The 20,464-nt window shown below is 38.8% G+C and overlaps 1 protein-coding gene across 21 annotated transcripts in view; it reads right to left on the bottom strand.

Moving 5' to 3' along the window:
- SVIL (supervillin) overlaps positions 1 to 20,464 on the bottom strand; it is a 278,042-nt gene that overhangs the window by 248,153 nt on the left and 9,425 nt on the right. For 12 of the 21 annotated variants that reach the window (XM_064284973.1, XM_064284972.1, XM_064284990.1 and 9 more), the window contains 2 exons: positions 19,587 to 19,721; positions 18,391 to 18,481 (listed from right to left, as the gene is read on the bottom strand). The exons of 7 other annotated variants lie outside the window; for them this stretch is intronic. The gene's annotated coding sequence lies outside the window, so the exon portion shown is untranslated. Of the gene's footprint in view, positions 1 to 18,390; positions 18,482 to 19,586; positions 19,722 to 20,464 lie in introns of those variants that run through there. 2 more of the 21 variants (XM_064284974.1, XM_064284977.1) reach the window with 1 other exon arrangement.

Below are 20,464 nucleotides of genomic sequence, written 5' to 3'. Positions count from 1 at the left end.
GACTATGTTCTGTTGTGATCCATTGGGTTTTCATTGGCTAATATTCAGAAGTAGGCCATCAGGCTTTTCTTCCTAGTTTTAATTTGGAAACTTTGCTAAAACCTGTCCACCATGGGTGACCCTGCTGGTATTTAACATACTAGTGGCATAGCTTCAAGCATAATGGCAACACGGAAACCACCACACTAGGACAAACTGACAGACGGGTGGTGGAGACTTAAGGGTAACTGGGCTAGGAAAAAAAAACCTTGCCGTCTTGTTGATTCCAACTCATAGAGACCCCCTAGGACAGAACAGAACTGCTGCATAGGGTTTCCAAGGAGCGGCTGGTGGACTCGAACTGCTGACCTTTTGGTTAGCAGCTGTAGATCTTCACCACTGTGCCACCAGGGCTGCACTCAAAGGCGACAGGTTTGGTTTTGGGGCCAATCGAGGGTCAAATACCAGAGACTGAGCACCTCGGCATTTCCCCTCACCTGGCTGGCCATGCTTATAAAGAACTGTCAGCCCTTTAGCTGTCTCCTCCACATGTTGTCAGAAACCCCCTCTCTTGAAAAATGCACCCTCCACTCCAAACACATTCCTTTTCTTCACTCATGTTCTGTTCATTCATCACAAGTGATGCAGAAACCCACAGGTTCAGAAAAAGGGAGGATGGGTAAACACAGGGCTCTGTCAGCCAGTTTTCCCAGCTCACTTCAGCAGCCAGGAAACAAAGGCTCCAGCAGGGGGCCAGTGCAAGGCAGACATGCGCAAAGGGGCTACCTCTACCTAGTGAACGTTCAGGCATCAGTGGCCTCCAAGGAGGAGTTTTCCTGGGAACCCCTGGCTCTGCCTGCAGGTAACAGTGCCCAGAGCCCTCAGCAGGTCCTGAGAAGTGATCCCGGCAGGAGTCACAGCCTATCCCGGGAGGTAATTGTCGGTGTGCTCTTGAACTGCGTGTTTATTATCATCAAAGTTCACGGGTATTCCCTGCTTCTAGGTGAAGAGCACACAGGATTCATTATAAAGTTTTTTTTTTTCCCCTACTTTTCTGTAGGTTTAAACATTTTCAAAATTAAAAAGTCTGAAGAAAAATGCCAAGGAAAGAAAATTTAAAACATCTTCAAACCTCACGTCTTTAATTTTGCCCTCAACTAACTTCTGCTCATTCTTAGGTCTGCTTTTTTGAAGATTATCTGTGACAGTAACGGCAATAATAGTGGCAGCAACAGTAACAGTGGTGCTAAAGAACCAAAGAAACAGTGTTTTGAAGATTAAAAATGTTTGTTAAAAATAATCGGTTTAAGATAATGTGGTACCTCAGAAGAAAGGCCTGGTGACCTACTTGTGAAAAAATCAGCCATCACAAACCCCACGGAGTACAGTCCTACTCCAACACACATGAGGTCGCTATGAGTCAGGGTCCACTGGATGGCAACTGTTTTTTTAAAGTGATGTGCAATATTTACAAATAATAATTCAAGATATTTTTAAAGTGTATGTGCCAGGCATCGTGCTAAGTACTCTTCATGCATCAGTGCACTGCATCTCATACCCAAACCCATTGCCGCCAAGTCGATTCCAACTCATAGCAACCCTACAGGACAGTAAACTGCCCCACAGAGCTTCCAAGGGGTGCCTGGTGGATTCGAACTGCTGACCTTTTGATTAGCAGGCATAGCTCTTAACCATTACGCCACCAGGTTTACATTTCATCTCATAACACTTACAAAATTGTTACTATTATCATCCCTATTTTATAGATGAGGCAATGAAGGCTTAGACAGATCACATAGCTAGTAAATACCAAGGCTGTGATTTAAACTCAGGGAGTCTGACCCACTAAAATGACAGTAAAAAAAAAAAAAAATTTTTTTTTTTTAATGTGCAAACTTATATCAGTGAACAGAAAAGAGGAATCAGTCATCAGGAAACAAAAAATCTTTTGACACATTTCTGGAAGATGAATATAATCAGAAGAACATGGAACCATCAAAAAAGAATAGAATGCAAACACTGAAAAAACATATTATCTGAAAACAAGAAAGAGCTAATGGAATTTAAAAACATGACTGCCAAATAAAAACTTCAATAGAAGAAAGAGAAGATCAAGTTCTGCAATTATCTCAGAACACAGAGAAAATGGACCAAGAGATGAAAAATTAAAGATAAGGTTAAAAGGCAGAGAACTAATCCAGGAAGCCTCACATTTGACTAACAGGAGTTCCTAGAAATCATCAAAAAGGGGAAAAAGAAGAAGAAATCATCAAAGAAATAATATACAACAAAAAATAAAATCAATTATAAAAAAAGAAAATAATAATAATATAGGAAAGAAAACCTCCCAGAGCTAAAGAGAGAAGTGAGTCTCTAAACAATGATGACATCAGTTAGGAACTTGTTGCCTCTCAGCTGCAAGTCCATCCTGGAGCTGGACTTGGGCAACATTTCCCTTGCCAGCTGCCGTCGGGATAAGCTTTATCGGTAGAGGCTGCTAGGAAGATCAGGAAGTAGGAAATGGTTTCTCTTCCTGGCTTTGGTGTGCTCTTGCCAGCTTGCTCCTGCAGCGCCAGCGGCTGGCATCTTGTGTAACACCCAGGAACATCAACCCCCAGGTGGTTTCCAGCGAGTCCCACAGGCACCCCAGCGACAGCTTCCCAGCACCCAACAGGCTTCCCAGCAAGTCTTGCAGACACCCGGTGGGCGGCTCCCTCGGAAGTTTCCTCAGCACCTCAGCAGACAATATCCTGCTCACCAGTCCTGGCCTGCCTGCAGCACCTCACCAAACTTTTCAGCCACCCTGTGGGCCACGGACTGGGCTCTCTCCAAGAAGATCTCAATCTCAGCTTTAGGGGTGGGCAAGGGGCAGCCTCTTCCAAATCTCTTCCTGCCTCCGCCTTAGAAGGAGTGGTTGCTCCCTATACCTGCTATCCCTGTGTTCTTTATAGCTCTCTTTGTTAGTGATGGAAACCCTAGTGGCGCAGTGGTTAAGTGCTACAGCTGCTAACCAAAGGGTTGGTCGGCAGTTCGAATCCACCAGGCGCTCCTCGGAAACTCTATGGGGCAGTTCTACTCTGTTCTATAGGGTCACTATGAGTTGGAATCGACTCAATGGCACTGGGTTTGGTTTGGGTTTGGTTTTGTTAGTGATGGTGTTAGCTGCCACCGAGTGGCTCAGACTCATGGTGACCTCATGTACAACAGAATGAAATGTTTCCTGGTCCTGTGCCATTTTCATGATCATTGCTATGTTTGAGTCTGTTGTTGCAGCCATTGTGTATTTTGAGTGCCCTCCAACCTAGTGACACAATGGTTAAGTGCTCAGCTGCTAAGAGAAAGGTTGGCAGTTTGAACCCAACCAACAGCTGTGCAGGAGGAAGACCTGGTTCCGTGAAGATTATAGTCAAGAAAACCCTATGGGGCAGTCCCACTCTGTCACATGGGGCCAGTATGGCCTAATAGCAACAACCCAGAGTAAGGGCTCATCTTCCAGCACTGTATTAGACAATATTCTATTGTGATCCACAGGGTTTTCATTGGCTCATTTTCAGCAGTAGACTGGCCAGGCCTTTCTTCCTAGTCTCTTAGTGTGGGAGCTCCTCTGAAACCTGTCCATCATGAGCAGTCCTACTGGTATTTGAAATACTGGTGGCACAGCTTCCAGCATCATAGCAATACACAAGCCACCACAGTAGGACAAACTGACAGGTGGTGAACAGCTCTTTACTCTTTCATAATGCCCTGCTAATCCTAAGTAGTTAATCCCTTGTTACTATTTAATTCTTTACATTAAACTTTCCCCATTCACACTTCAGTGTGAGTTTTGTCTCCTGAATAGAACCTGAAGGTAACTCCCACTGACTACCAACCACAATAAATGAGAGAAGACTCACACTCAGATACATCACTGTGAAATCATTGTGAAATTTCAGAATATCAAGGAATAAAGAGAAAGAGAGAAACTCCATGAGCTTCCAAAAAGAAAAGAGACTCACTTAAAAAAGATTTTTGAAAAGTCAGACTGGCATTTGGCTTCTCAAATCAGCAATAATAAGGCAGGGTTGTGAAGTTTAAAGAAAAAGCTATTTCAAACCTATAAATCCATACCAATTTTACTGAAGGAAGATGTTTTCAGGCACGCAAAACTCAAAAGTCTATCTCTCTTTCCAAAGAAGTTAGGTGAGACTATATTCCACCTAAATGACAGTAAGAAACAAGAAAGAGGAAAATGCAGCATATGAGAAATCGAATAAAGTCTGGATTCAAGGAAAATAAACAGCAGCAAACGTAGAAAGCAATGAGAACAGCATTGAGTGGGCTCCACAAAGAATGTCTCCAAGAACAGCAAGGATTCTAAGCAACAGACAAATGAATTAGAAGCTAGACGATATGAAGGATATAATTTGACCCTCTGCAAGGCAAAAAAAAAAAAAGTGTAGTCAGTAAAAATCTCAAGGGAAAACAGCAAAATACAAGAAAGACATGATCCAAAATGTGTCATGATTTTGAGCAATCAATGGAATTTAACAAAATGACTGAAAATGATGTTAGAAACATTCTCCTTTGAATGATGCTGTAGTTGTGATATAAGAATAATAGGGAGGGAAGTAAGATAACAGCACGCTAGTTGGCTCTGCCACAGAAAATATTAACATTCTGATTTCACTGGTTTTCAACCTTTAGATTCAACCAAAGGACAAAACCAAAGAAAATATTTCAAATTAGAGAAGACAAACCTTATCAATCTCGCACTGTAAAAGTAAAGCTGTAACAAGACATAGCCGATAAAAGCTGAAAGATGATTGAGTGGGGAGGAGAGGTGGACAGAAGGTACTGATACTAGTAGCCTACTTTCATAAAATTTGGGATTTGAGAAAAAGCGCTGAGTGTAGACGGAGGGTCAGCAAAAAAGAGGAAGACCCTCAAGGAGATGGACTGACACAATGGCTGCAAGAATGGGCTCAAGCACAGCAACAATTGTGAGGATGGCGCAAGACCGGGCAGTGTTTTGTTCCGTTGTACACAGGGTTGCTATGAGTCAGAATCGACTGGATGGCACCTAACAACAACACCTGGAACAAGAAACTAGAGGTTCATGAGTATTAAAATTGGAAAGACAGTCAATAGAGGAATTCACATAGTTAGAAAACTAAAAAGTGTTGTGTGTTTGTGTGAGTATCCATCTATGTGACCTCAACTAGCACAGCAGACAGTCAACGGATAAAACCCAAAGCAGAGACACCAAAAATAGCTAGCTGAGTAAGCATATTATTAGAGTTATAAAAGTAATAATTACTAAGAGAGTTAACAGGAACAACTAAAACAGTGTTTCTTCATTATCAGCTGTTCTCTACTATTTGATTTTTTCCCACCATGTTCATGAATTACTTTAATGTTTAGAAAATAATCATCTAGTTCAGGGGTTGGCAAACTTTTTCTATACGCAATGAGATAGTTTAGGTATGGCGGGCCATTATACTGCAACCAGACAATTCGTAAATGAATGGGCCTGGCTATGTTCCAATAAAACTTTACTTACACAAACAGGCGGCAGGCTAGGTCTGGCCTGTGGGCTGCAGTGTGCTGATGATCCCTGATCTAGTCCAATATTTCCCAAACTATGCACTATATTTAAGGGTATTCTTCCAAAAAGGGTGAAAGGGTTCCACATACAAAAAGTTTAGAAAATGCTAGGCTAAACAATATTAAGTTAATTTCTTTACTTCAGGGCTTTTCACAGCATTTAATGTGTTTATGAGTGTTTGAGTAACCAATACCAAAATATGTAGTACACAATTTCTCCAATTTGCTTAAATGCACTGGAGGAACCCCTAACTAGTAACATCTCAGTGTTCTGGGTGACAGTTTGGGGAAGAATGGCATAATCTACTTTCTATGCTTTAACAATGAGTAAATAAGGCTCAGAAAGTAGCAAATTACTTGCCCAAGGCCACATGGCAAGATGGCGTCAGAACTGTGTTAGAACCCACCATTTCAGAGGACAATGGATGGATATACCTGGATAACAAGCCAGTGTAATGCCATTAGCGTCTCTGCCCAGAGTAGCTTTACAGGACACACTTTGACACAGTGTTAGTACATCGATACAACAATACTAATGCCTCAAAAAATGTAAACCTACGGGGTCAGATTTTATTATTTTCTTTAGAATCACCATGAGGTGGGGTGAACCTACTGGACGCATTTACTGTGAGTCTGTTTCCTCAGCCTCAATTTTTTTTTGGAGGGGGAGGGAGAAGGAGGATATTTAAAAGATAGAGTACCTAAATAATCTTTTTCTCAATTTATTTATGAAGTCCCTCGATAATGCTAACAGATAATGCATTTGCTCACTAACTGAAAGGTTGGAGGTTCCAGTCTACCCAGCAGCATCTCGGAAGAAATGTCTGGAGATCTACTTCTGAGAAATCCAGCCTTTGAAAACCCTGTGGGGCACGGTTCTACGCTGACACACCATGGCAATTGGTCTGGTCTGATTCTATTTATGATTCTAGAGCATATAATCCAGTGTTACTAAGCACACTGTATTTTATGGCATAAAATTAATGAATAGCTGTTGATTAAACTCTAACTGAACATACAGCAACGTACAAAGCACAGAGCATGTGTTTTAGGAGATAATGGAAAGTTTAAGAGTATCAGGAACAAAAGAAAAAGACTCGAGAGATCTAAGATCTAAGTGAACACGCTAATTTCTTATGGAGACAATACAAATATATGAAACAAAGTAATATATTCCCAAACACAGAAATGTACCGGATATAAATTGAACTTTTAAAAAATGAAAAATTAGTTTAAACAGGTGGTCCAAGCAAGGAGGGATTGAACAGAATTGAGTATATTCACTCTGAAAATAACATCCTGGTTTCCAAAGTTTAGAATGTTCATACCATATCTCTATTTTCTTTTAACACACAAATCAACCACTCTGTTTTCCCCATATTTCGCAAGTGTGCTTTCATAGCCTATGATTATTAGTAAAGATGGAGGTCTGAAAACATTCTTTGCCAACTTGGCTAAGGGGAAGGTGTCCCCTGACACCCTTGTTAATGGTGTGAAAATGAAACCTGCTTCTTCCAGAGCTGTGGGAATGCTACCTCTAATGACAGAATTCCCATCCAGACTAAGTCCAGGTCAGATTGCTCCAGAAGTCCTCGGTGAGTAGCCCACTGGGAGAAGAAACAGCAGGTGCAGTTGGCCTGCAAACTCTCCCTTGGCCCTCTGTCAAGTCAACCCTTATTACAACTCACAAACTGTTCCTAAGGTCAAAACTCCAGCCCTGAGACTTGCTCCAATGGCCTAACCCAGTGGGAAGTTGTCCAACCCTTGAGGCGTGGTCACCAGATCCTTCAGAGACCCCTTAATTATACAAGGTTTCCTTTCACTACACTCCTAACATCCCTGCGTGCTGCAGGGCTGGACAAGGAGGAAGAAGCTACAGGGCAAGAAAGGTGAGAAACCATCTGGGCGTTGAATGAGGTCCCTGGGTTACAAATGCACACTGCCCAACCTACATCATTCACTACAAGAACCACTAGCCACACATGGCGACCGAGACTTGAAATGTGGCGAGTGAAATGAGGAATCGGAATTTTTAACTTAAACTGATTTTCATTTTAATTTAAAAACTGAAATATTTTCCCATTAAACACAAATGTGTTGCTTTGGTAGGACAACATTTCATATTAACTGCTGTATTGCATAAGGTGTTATCATTACTGTAGTGTGAACGACAGGCGTGTGTATCATTTCCGGTATTACACATAAACACACTGCTGATCTAATTTCTCTCAACAAGTAGATTCCGTCTGAATGATCTTTTTCCTACACAACAATATAGCATTGTAATGTGTTTATTATTGTATTTCATGCAGACAGCACAAGTTACAGTGATAGCCACACGAACTGTAATTGGAAATTAAATTGAAGCTCATTTTAACTATGACATAATTAAATTATTTTTATAGTTTAAAAAGTAAATATGGCCAGAATTTCATATGTGAAACAAAAATCTTGGTACCGATGCAAAATTGAGTGGAGAAGCATAAACTAGAACCGCAAGAGACTGGAAGAAGGTAAGTAACAAATTTCATGATCAATGGCAATTACAGTCTGCCATGGGAGAGCAAAATTAAAAAGTTGTTTGTTGCATTTTAAAAGTCAAAGGCAATAAAGCAGACAATATTTCAGTGTATGTGCTGCCAAAGCATGCACAGAGAAGACAATATAAAGAAATAAATTCAGCAAATATATAGCGAATTTGATACAAAGTTTCCCCTCAACAGTCAAAAAAAATTGATGGTCTTGGTCACCTGAAATCAGAACTAAATGTCAAACAAAAAATTTATAAATAATTTTTGACAAAATCTGAGTTGTAACTTTGGTCAGCTATAAAACACACATTCCCGTACAAAAGCAGAAACCATTTTTAGATAGAAACCATTGTTAGAAAATTACAAGGAAAAAAATTAAAAGATATTGTATAAAAAGTGAAAGATCTTTAATTAAGCAACCAAACAACTACCTATAGACTACAAAAAAAAAAAAAAAGTTGCTGTAGAGTCTAATCCAATTCATGGCAACCCCAGGTACGTAAATAGGGTTTTCGGTGGTTGTCACCTTTCATAAGTAAAGCGGTAGATTGCCAGATCTTTCTTCCGAGGTACCTCTAGGTGGACTCAGACCTCCGACCTTTCAGTTAGCAGCCAAGTACATTAACTATTTGCCCTACATACTTGCAAGCCTTTTTTAATAATATAAAATAATTTTAAATATCCATGGATTCAAAATTTGGTGAAAAACTACAAGCAGTTTTCTTTAATTTTAGACAAGTTGTGCAATTTAAGTGGCATTGCCCAACTGATACTTAGGATACTTTTTTTTTCTCAAAGGATTTCCAAACTTACGAAGAAATGTAACAAATTAACAGTCTAAAAAAATTAAAACTCACGGCACAGATATTTTCTAATTCTTTACACCTGTCAAAGGAAACATTCACTTATATGAGAGGAAAAAAAAAAAGTTGCTGTATCCAGCTATGCTGGGTCAAAAATCCAGACTTACTAGATTTTTAAAACAAGAAACTGGTAGTTCTCTTATGCATTATTCCACTGCACAATACTTAATTTGTATTAGTGTTCTGAAGAAGAGTTTATGAAAACTGTCATGGATACAGTTGTTAATATTGTTTGTACATACAAATGCTATGAGTTATCACCAGTTTATGGAACTACTGAAAGAAATGGAAGACAATGAATTTAATGATCATGTGTTCTTTGCCAATGCTTTTTGGTTGCATTGTGGAAGACTTTTAGAAAGATTCACAGTACAATTAATTCCAATTCAATTTTTTCTTTAAACAAAAGAAATGCACATCAAATATTCAATAATTAAAGACAAAATAATTTACGTTTTCTTACAAATATCACACTACATATAAATGAGCTAAATTTGAAGACCCAAGAAAATGAAAAGTTTATTTGTGACTTAGCTAGACAAGTATGAAAATTTATATCAAAATTTATACTTTTCACAGAACAAGTAAAAAAAGTAGTTTTATATATTTTTATGAAATGAATATGCAGAACGGTTAATTAAAATTGAAAGTGTTATATAAATTGCCTTCAGAAACTACAAGAAATATTTGAAAAATGTTTTGCTGATATTGATAAATTCAGAGCTCCTTTTCAATCTGTTTAATACCCCTTTGAATTTAATGTTAATAATATTGATTTGACATAAGAGACAGCAAATTTGTATAACTTGAACAGAAGTATCTTTGAAATTGATAGGCCTTTGTCTCAAAAAGTCAAGTCAATTCTTCTAAAAAATTTGAACCAGTTGTGTCAATAGAAATATGAATATTAAAGGAAAAACGACTCTTGATATTCCATTTAGTTACTGGAAAACTTTAAGTATATCTGGAACTTGGTTTTGCAAATGTACTTTTTCAACTATAAATTTTATGAAATATAAATACAGATCAAGTATTTCAGATGCAAATGTGTGGTCCAAACTCAGATCTCCTAACTGTAAAATACATACCAAATTTCAAGACTTAGTACCAAAAAAAAAAAAACAAACAAAATATCTCATTAATATTTGTACATTGATTACATGTTGGAATTATAATATCTAGGGTAAAAAACCAAAAAACCAAACCCACTGCCGTCGAGTTGATTCCAACTCATAGCGACCCTATACGACAGAGTAGAACTGCCCCACAGAGTTTCCAAAGAGTGCCTGGCAGATTTGAACAGCTGACCTTTTGGTTAGCAGTCATAGCACTTAACCACTATGCCACCAGGGTTTCCATATTTAGGGTTGACTGGGTTGAATATTATTTTAAATAATTATTAAAATAATTTTGCTTCTTTTTTAGTTTTTTAATGTACAGACTACTAAAATTTTAAAATCACATATGTAGTTCACATTATATTTCCACTGAATAGTACAGACTCTTGTTACTCACAATAAAGTCTTTTTCCAGAAGTATTAATATCGTGAGAGTTTCTTTAAAATGCAGAATCTCCGGCCCCATTCCATACCTGATTTTAACAAGAATCCCAGGTTTGGCCAAGATGGATTAATAGGGACCAGATTGGCCTTTTTGCCTGAAACAATGAAAGAGATACAAAGAAACAGAGAGAGGAAGTGAAACCAGACAAAATATATACAAAAGAGTTGTTTTCAGGACAAATGACAATGGGTAATAAAGGGCAGTATTCCTAAGGGATGGGAAACAAATGATTGCCCCAGATTGCTACCTGGAGAGTTTTCTGGCCATGACACAGAGAGCGGGACCCCAGGAAGAACATATTGGACTCTCTGAGTTTACAGACTGAGAGTCTTGGGAGATCACAGAGACTACAGAGTACCAAAGAGGAGAGAGCTGCACAAAGAAAAACTCTAAAGATCTGCATAGTCATCCTTGAGTATTCCACTCAGTACTGATCAGTGCATTTGTGTGAGGAAACTACCTGAGGCTGGGAAAGAGCTACCAGAAAAAAATTACATGTAACAGTGCCTGGTGATCACACAGGGAAAAGAGCAGTTCCTGTTTCCACCAGACAGACTAGAAAAACTCATAATTCATGTGGTACGGGGTACAGTGCTCAGGAAGCTCTTACCTCATTAAACCCCAGAACACCAAACCCACTGCTGTCGAGTTGATTCTGACTCATAGCAACCCTATAAGACAGAGCAGAACTGTCCCATGAGTTTCCAAGTTGCGCAGGAAGATTCTAACTGATGACCTTTCGGTTAGCAGCCAAATGCTTCACCACCCCACCCCCAGGGTACCTGCCTCATTAAAACCAAAAAACCCACCACCATCGAGTCAATTCCAACTCATAGCAACCCTATATAGGCCAGAGTTGAACAGCTTCACAGAATTTCCAAGAAGCGGCTGGTGGATTCAAACTTCTGACCTTTTGGTTAGCAGTCTGAGCTCTTAACCACTGCACCACAGGGCTCCTGCCTCATTAAAAAAACAGTCGGTGGGGCATAATTATCCCTAGACTCGGCACTGTTCCAGTTCTGCCTAACAAATCTTAACAGCAAGACCCCAAATCTTAAAAGCTTGTCTCCAAGTAATTTAGCTATAACCCAACAAGGTTCAAGAACACATACTATATTCTTATGCCCAAGAAGGTAAAATTCACAATTATGTGGGATCCACTGAAAAATTCCTGGCCATGCAAAGAAGCAGGAAAATACAACCTACTATGAGGAGAAAAGAAAATTAATAGAAATTGATGCAGAATTGAGACAGATGTTAGAACTAGCAAGCAAGGAAAGACATTCAAGATTTTAAGTAGACATGGAATATATAAAAATACTAATCAAATGTCCAGAGATGAAACAAATTATATATGAGATGAAAAATGTACTGGATAGAATTAGCAACAGATCAAACATTGCAGAACAAAAGCTTAGTGAACTTTAAGACATAACAATAGAAATGACCCAAAATGAAAAACAGAAGAGAGTTTTAAAAAACAAACAGAGCATAAGCAAACAGCATAAGCATAAGCAGCCTAATACATATATAACTGAAGTCCCCAAAGGAGGGTGGGGGTCAAAAATAATATTTGAAGAAATAATGGCTGAAAATATCCCAAAGTTAATTAAAAAATATAAACCTACTGATTCAAGAAACTCAGCTAACCTCAAGCACAAAAACATGAAGAAAAATACACCCAGGCACATCATAATCAAATTGCTGGAAACCAGTGATAAAGAAAAAAATCTTAAAAACAGTCAGAGGAAAAAAAGACATATTACATACAGAGGATCACAGATAAGGATGATGGCACATTTTATGTTGAAAACAATGCAAGTAACAAGAGAGAAGCAACACTTTTAAAGAATTGAAAGGGGTGAAAATGTCAACCTAAAACTCTATACCCAGCAAAAATATCTTTCAAAAAGAAAAGTGAATTAAGGATTCTATCAGGCATATAAAAATGGAAAGACTTCATCAGCAACACTCCTGCAAAACAAGAAATGTTATAAAAAGCCCTTCAAAAAAGACAATGGCATTAGGTAGAAATATAATCTACACAAAAGAATGAACACTGGAAATGGTAAGTACCTGGGGAATACATATGATTTTTCTTATTTAAATCTCTTAAAAGAAACTGACTGCTTAAGCAAAAATAAAACAATTTAGTGTGGGGTTATAACATATATAAAGGTAAAATATATGACAACAAAGTACAAAGACCAAAATGGAAATATACTATTGCAAGGTTCTTATACTATATGTGAATGGTATAATATGACTTATAGGTAAACTATGATAAGTTTAAGATATAAACTGTAAACTCTAAAGCAACCACTAAAATAATAGCTAATAACCCAACCAAGTGGAGAAAATGAAATCATAAAAAAACTCAAGAAATCCGAAAGAATGAAGGAAAAAGAAACACAGAACATATGAGATAAATAAAAAACAAACAGCAAGAGAGTAGACTTAAACCTAAACATACAAATAACACACTAAATGTAAACAGTCTAAATACTCCAATTAAAAAGCAGAGATTGTTATATTGAGGGAGAAAAAAAATGCAAGATTCAACTATATGCTGCCTACAAAACATGCACCTTAAATATAAAAACACAAATAGTTAAAAGAAAAAGGCCTTTTCAGAAAAGCTAATCTAAAAAATAAATCTCAGAATTTAGAGATGGTAGGGGTGAAAGAGGCTGAATTTAATCATTTTATAGACCTGGATGTAACACCAGTCCCATACTTAAATTCCTTGAGATTCAGTGTACCCATCTACGGGACTACATTAAGAGCTATTGTGAGGTAAAGTACAGATGAGTATAGCCTAACAAAGACTGCATGCTCAATAAAGATTACTTTCTTTTCTACCTGCACTGACTAGTAACTGCTTAGTCCAAACACCACTGGGATAAGCTGAGATAAGCTCTTCAGCACACCTGCTTGAATAACCCCAGTAAGGATAGGAAAGGTCAACATCTTCAACAGCAAAGCATGCCAGTGTCTGTATTTTGATCACTGAAAATTCTGAGACAACATCCAACATAGCCTGCACTTTTCTTTCTCACCCCCGATGAAGAGCTTTACTTTATTCATGAGGATAACTTACACTCTTGTAACAGTTGTTGCCCTCCAATCTCATAATGGATTAACAAAGAAAGGAAGAAGTTGGGCAGCTTTGTAACAATGCTTTAACTTGTGGTAAACAGAATATCAGAAATAACCATAACTATTTTATGTTTTATAAAAAGACTGTGGAAAAATATCATTTGTTATTGGCTCAGCAAATCAAAAGTGGAAAAAACAGGGCTAGGAGTCAGAAGACCTGAGTTACCGTCCAGACTCTGCTGCCTACTTGCCTTATGTTGTACAGGACACTTCTCTTTGTGACCCTTAATTTCCTCATCGATAAAAGAAAAATAAAAAGATACGCCCTGCTCATCTCACATGGTACAAAAAGAATGAAAATAAGATGCCCATGAAACCATAAAGCACACTTAAGTGCACGGGATTATTATTTTGAATGCTCAAGGTCATTGGTTTCTCCTACTAATATAGAAAATCAAGAGGTAAATTGAGAGCGGAAAACTGTTAAATTATCAATCTTCTATTTTTCTCCTGTTTAGATTTATCCACTCAAAACTGTTTCAGCAAGCACCAAAACTCTCTTTATCTAAAAAGATACGTTTTTGAAACTCAAAAACTTCCCAAGTTACTAATGAAAATAAAGAAGGGCAGTAACAAGACAGTCTAAGTAGCTTATCCAAGAACATAACATAAAGCCCTAAAAGTTAAGAAATTTGGGTTAACATTGATCCAAACTTTCCCCAAAAACCCAGCTAGACAGTGGGGTGCAGACCTCAAATTTTGTAAAAAGACCAGACTTAATGGTCTGACTGAGACTAGAAGGACCCCAGATCTGTTAGCCCAAGACAGGAACCATTCCCAAAGCCAACTCTTCAGACAGGGATTGGATTGGACAATGGGCTACAAAATGATACTGGTGAAGAATAAGCGTCTTGGATCAAGTAGACACATGAGACTATGTTGGCACCTCCTATCTGGAGGGGAGATGAGAGGGCAGAAGGGGTCAGAAGCTGGCAGAATGGACACGAAAAGAGAGAGTGGATGGAAGGAGTGGGCTGTCTCATTGTGGGGGAGCAATTAGGAGTATATAGCAAAGTGTATATAAATTTTTGTATAAGAGACTGACTTGATTTGTAAACTTTCATTTAAAGCACAATAAAAATTAAAAAAAAAAAAAAACCCAGCTAGAAGGTTAAGAGAACAATAGCAAAATTATACCTCAATAAAGCTGTTAAAAAAAAAAAAAAGGAAGGAAAACAGTGGCAGTGATCATTTTCCAGGTTTTATAAACTAGAATTCTTTCCACATCAGCACCACAGTGGCCTCCTGAGGATGTACACACTAAGAAAAAACCAGTGTTTTCACTATGAGCTCAACACAGATCTGGGACAATAAATGTCTTTAGCAAACTAGGCAACATACTTGAGTCCCAGTTTCCAAACCCAACTTAACCTGTTGCCATCAAGTCGATTCCGACTCACAGAAACTCTATAGGACAGAGGAGAATGGCCCCATAAAGTTTCCTAGGCTGTAATCTTTATGGAAGCAGACTGCCACATTTTTCTCCCATGGTGTGTTTGAACCACCGGCCTTTGGTTAGCAGCCAAGCACTTAACCACTTCACCACCAGGGCTCCTTAACTTGAATTTAAAGGCATTAAAAACTAGAACAGTTGACAGTTTTTTTTCTTAAATTTTACTGGGTTAGCACCAAGCTGTGCTTATGAAATCAATGTATGACCTTCATTGTGCTATATGACTACAGCTTATTGGCTAAACCTCTTGCAAAGTGAACGGAATCTAGATAACTCAATCCTGTCACACACGAACGAGATGCATGATTCTGGCCACTCATGGTAGCCCTTTGAGCCTCAGAATTTCTCATCTGTGAAATGAGAATAACACTACCTGCTTCATGTGGTTGTTGTGATGAAGTGAAATTAGATACATGGAAGTACCCTCCACATAAAGATGTCCAGTGATTATTTGTAATTTAAACAATCTCTCAAATTTAAATTACAATTATTCACAACAAATCATTTTCATAGTACTAAAACTGTTAAGAAGGCATTACTCTCAGCAAGAGCTATCTGTCCTACCAGACTGTAAATAATACCTCAGGGAATAATAATTATAATAGGAAAAATATCTTGAGAGACAAAAATCTACTGTATTTTTACCCAAACAATGTACACCTTCTACATTTGTTTACCAACTGCGCCCTTCCCCTGCGAGGTATTTTCCTAAGCTCACTATGCTAATTTTTTTTAGAGCAACATGAAAAAAATTGGCATAGCACACTTAATACCTCGGGGGAGATATTGTGGTTGGCAAACCAACCAAGAAGGCCTGTGTTATTTGAGTAAAAATACAGTATTTATTCTATGAAATTTATTCCTTTCATCTTTTAAATTATCTTCACTCTCTAGTCTATACTGAAATTCAAAAAATATTAAATCCACAGGCAATATTATATTTATCAACACTCTGAGATAGTGACTAATCCAGTAAGCCTCAATAAAATGAAGGCAAATTTGACTGCTTCTACAGTTCATTAACCCTCCCCACTTGTCCCTATAATGGAAAAACCCTTTGTAAAATATGATATAATGAAACAGAAAAGTCACAACTTGAAGCAATCCATGTGAATCTGGCAACACAGGAAGATAAACGACTTGGAGAGAAGGTTTGGGTTACGATTGTGCAAACACAGCACTTAACTTTTAAAAGTCAAATTCTAGCTGAAACAGGAAATGACAGAGAAGAAAATGGGTATTGGAGATCATGGATATATGGTAAACGAAACATGGGTGGGTTCATAAAATTTGGTAGTTCCACAATCAGAAAAAAGATTATAGTTGAAACCAGAGGAGCCCTGGTGGTGCAATGGTTAAAGCATTAACTGAAAGGTCAGCGGTTCGATCCCATCAGCAGCTCCACAGGAGAAAAGATCTGGCAATCGGCTCCAGATTATAGCCTAGGAAATCCTATGGGGCAGTTCTACTCTGTCCTATAGGGTCGCTATGAGTCAGAATTGACTCAATGGCACACAACAACAGTGGACGCTAGAACCAATGTCTATGCTCAAAAAGAAAGTAACAAGTTTTCCACAACACGTTTGTGGTTTCCTCTAAGTCTGCTTCCTTCTTTTTTTTTTTTTTAAGAAGTCTAGTTACTAGACATAGAACCAGTCTGTTCATGGGAAAAAAAAATGAACTGTTTTCACTGACGGCTGCAACTAACTTTTGTTTTCCTCCAACACTGTGGGAACCAAGTATAGAAAAAAAATGCCACACAAGGAACGCTTTTAGTTTTTTAAAAAAGCGGTGAGGAAGTTTTTATTTTTATTTTTTTAAATACACAGATGTTGGGTTATATAAATAATCAACCAAAACATCTTCCAACTGTATAATTTTCTTGTCAAGTATGCAATATGTTTTCTTTTTCTTTTTTTCCTGGAAACTCAATGTCAGAAGTATTCGCCAATGACTGTATTTCAAAAGATAATTGGATAATTCTGGGGTCAGAATGAAAAATATATATATAAATCCTATTTAAAAGCATTATATCAAATTCATTTTTAGGAACAGGATGGACACAGTTTAAGATTACCTGAAGTATATTCTGTCTAAACTTGGGCTCATGGATTATCAATTTTTCCAGGAATGTAGCTCTCAGCCTGCTTTTGGACTTAAAAAATGATGGATTGAAAATCTTTTTCATCCCTTAAATTGTCTCCACTTTCTGCAAGACTTTTTGTTCACCTCAAAAATTTGCAATGTAGAATTCCCTTATTATGGCACACAGTTGAGAGACAGAGGTCTTTCTACCTGCACTGTTCTCAAGAACATCTGAACATAACATACAGACACAGCCCCAAAGCAGAACATGCTCATCCAAATTTTTCTTGAGCCCCAGAGAACAATTGCCCCTGGGTGGTACAAACGGTTAGGCCCTCGGTTATCAGCCAAAAGGTTGGCACTTCGAACCCACCCAGAGGTACCTTGGAAGACAAGCACGGCGATCTACTTCCAAAAGGTCATAGCCTTGAAAACCCTATGAAGTAGTTCTACTCTGCACACATGGGGTCACCACGAGTCACAATCAACTGAATGGCAACTATGAACAATAGAGTGCTATCATCCTGCAGAAGGCTACCCTTTGTCCTCTGGGGTCCTTTTGGAAGAGGGTACATCTAGCTTCCCTTTCCAGTCCTCTTTCCCTACAATAGAACCAGCTGCTACAAAGTGGTAGGTTTCCTCCAACCTGTTCTGCCCAGGATTCTTAAAAGATCACAACTGGGTATTTTTTGTTTTTGTTCTGAAAGGCAGAGAAGAAGAGATAAAAGCAAAGTAGCCTACTCTGTGCTGGATGGAAAGAGGTGAGACTTCTGAGAACCTGGGGTTGTGTACAGTGATGTCATGTCAGGTGTGTTTCGGCTCAGTGGAGAATTCATTTTAAGAACGGACTGTAATGGAGAAATTACTCTTCACGTCAACAGGCCTGAAATATAACCACTTTCTCTCCCAGGCACAGTTGAGAATAGAAAGACAGAAACCAGAGGCTGTTGGCTGCAACGCACAGGACCAAGAGAAAACACACAGAGCCATGGGGCTGACAATCATTCCTTTGGTGACAATAAGGCTGGCAGCCAGTTTCTGCGAAGTTCACCAGAGGGAAAAGAAAGCTTCTTCAGAAACATGGTTGACAAAATACTGAATGTAAAGGATACTCTGAGAAAATAAATAATTACAGACTCAGTAACTGTCTAGACTAAATTCCCTGGTATACCTTTTATATGATAGTAGGGGTAGATGAGATGCCCAGTGTATATCCTTTATGCAAAATGGCTCTCCAGTCTTCCTCCTTCTTTATTACATCACTAGTGACAGGGACAGGGAGAGAACGAAAAGAGCAAGTAAATTTAGGAAGATACTAATGGTCTTCTTCTTTTATTGTATAAGGTTTTTAGGACCTTGGATCTACTGGGGTTTTCTGTGGCTATACACACACACACACACACACACACACACACACACACACACACATATCATGGCAACCCCACGTGTTACAAAGCAGAACTGCTCCACAGGGTTTACTTGGCTGTAACCTTTACCAAAGCAGATCATCAGGCCTTTCTTACAGGCAGGGAGTTGCTGGGTGGGTTTGAACCTATGGCAGCTAAAAAGAATAACAACAAAATTATATATAAAAACACCTTTGCCAGTCCAACAATTTTTACATGCACAATTCAGTGACATGGATTCCGGTCATCACACTGTGCAACCAGCACCGCTGTTCATTTCCAGATTATTCCCCCACCACTAACAGGAACTGAATGCCCCCTGAGCAATGGCTTCCCTTCCCCACCTCCCCTCAGGCTCCACCACTTACTCGTTGTCTTTCTTCATTTGAGACACTTAACCCAGCAAGGGAAAAAGAGGGAAAGCATGTCACACCCTCAGCAGTGTCTAGCATATAGTACACAGTCAATACATGATGGCCACTAGTGCCGTCATCATCATCATCATCGTCGTCATCATCATCACCATCATCACATCCTCTTCTGTGTCTCCAGTATATATCTTGAATATGCAACCATCACAACACCTATGACACTCTGCTAAGCATATCTGTTTATAAATTTATCCCTAGATTGTAAGCTACTTGAGGGCAGGGCACATTCTATATTCTATATAACAGCAACTGTGCTCGAGTGCATACACACACACACCCACACCATGTGGTTAACAAATGTTTGCTGATCAAACGAGTGGTTAAATAAACAGTCTGTCTGGTCACAATAATTTCCTGTTTCTGTATGATTCCAATTCAAAGAACTTTTCCCCGGCTGTTGTTAGAGATAACTTCATTAGGTAAACTGAACCTGATGACCACGTCAATAATCTGACGCCCAGTAACACCAATTACAGAACACTGCTGGAAGAAAAATAACTTGGTCTGGGTGTATTACAATCTATACTCACATTAGTTCCTATCCAGTGCTGTAAGCAGAGTCTCATGTCTTCTGGGGCAAGGAAACTGCACATTGTTTTAATTGAGAAGTTAAAGAACCAAACTCCATTTTGGCATAGACAAGCATCCTTTAACTTTCTGCAGAACTTCAAAAAAGCAGAACAAAGAGAAATGTAAATTAAGTGGCTAACACACACACACACACACACACACACACGATTCAGAAAGAGCAATTTTAATGCAGTGAGCAAGTAACAGGTGGGTGGCCCCAGAGCTCATGTGAACCCTGCTGTGCCTGCCTTGGCCAAGTAGGGCCAACACCACCCAATGCTGTTAGTCCCTGCAGCCCTGGCTCCAGGCAGGGCAAGAACATCCTTTCTGCTGTTTCTCAACCGCCATCCTGTTCCCTGTCTGCCCCTGTTCTATAACCCTCAGTGTTCATAGTTTTAGGGAGAAAAATAAAGATTGCGAAGTTAGGGTCAATCTGCCAAGGCCCTCCTAAGACCTACACTCCTGTGTGTTTTCAGGGACACAGCATCACTGCTAGGAAATGCCCTTGCTGAGCCTTCGGAACAAAAGGCACCAGCACAGTCGTAGCATGAACAAACATTCACAACTTACACACAAGACAGGATGGCCTCAAAGCACAATTAGAACCTTCTGAGAGCTTCAGAAACATCATCTGAAAACACAACACACAGATGAATTCTGCTGTTTACATACAATATCCACTTGCAAAAAAAAAACATTATCCAAAGACAAGCTCATGCACCTTCAAGGTACTGCCTTGTACTGCCAAGGTACTGTGAAAGAAGAGCCAAAATAAATTTCAAACCTTTTTCCCCAAAGTTCAGCCCTGACCTGACTGGTGTTTCCAAGATTCAATTCC

Source organism: Loxodonta africana, chromosome 4 (assembly GCF_030014295.1).
Source record: "Loxodonta africana isolate mLoxAfr1 chromosome 4, mLoxAfr1.hap2, whole genome shotgun sequence".
NCBI lineage: Eukaryota > Metazoa > Chordata > Mammalia > Proboscidea > Elephantidae > Loxodonta > Loxodonta africana.
The sequence above is the reverse complement of the archived record's forward strand: the minus strand, read 5'-3'. Positions and strand labels throughout refer to the sequence as shown.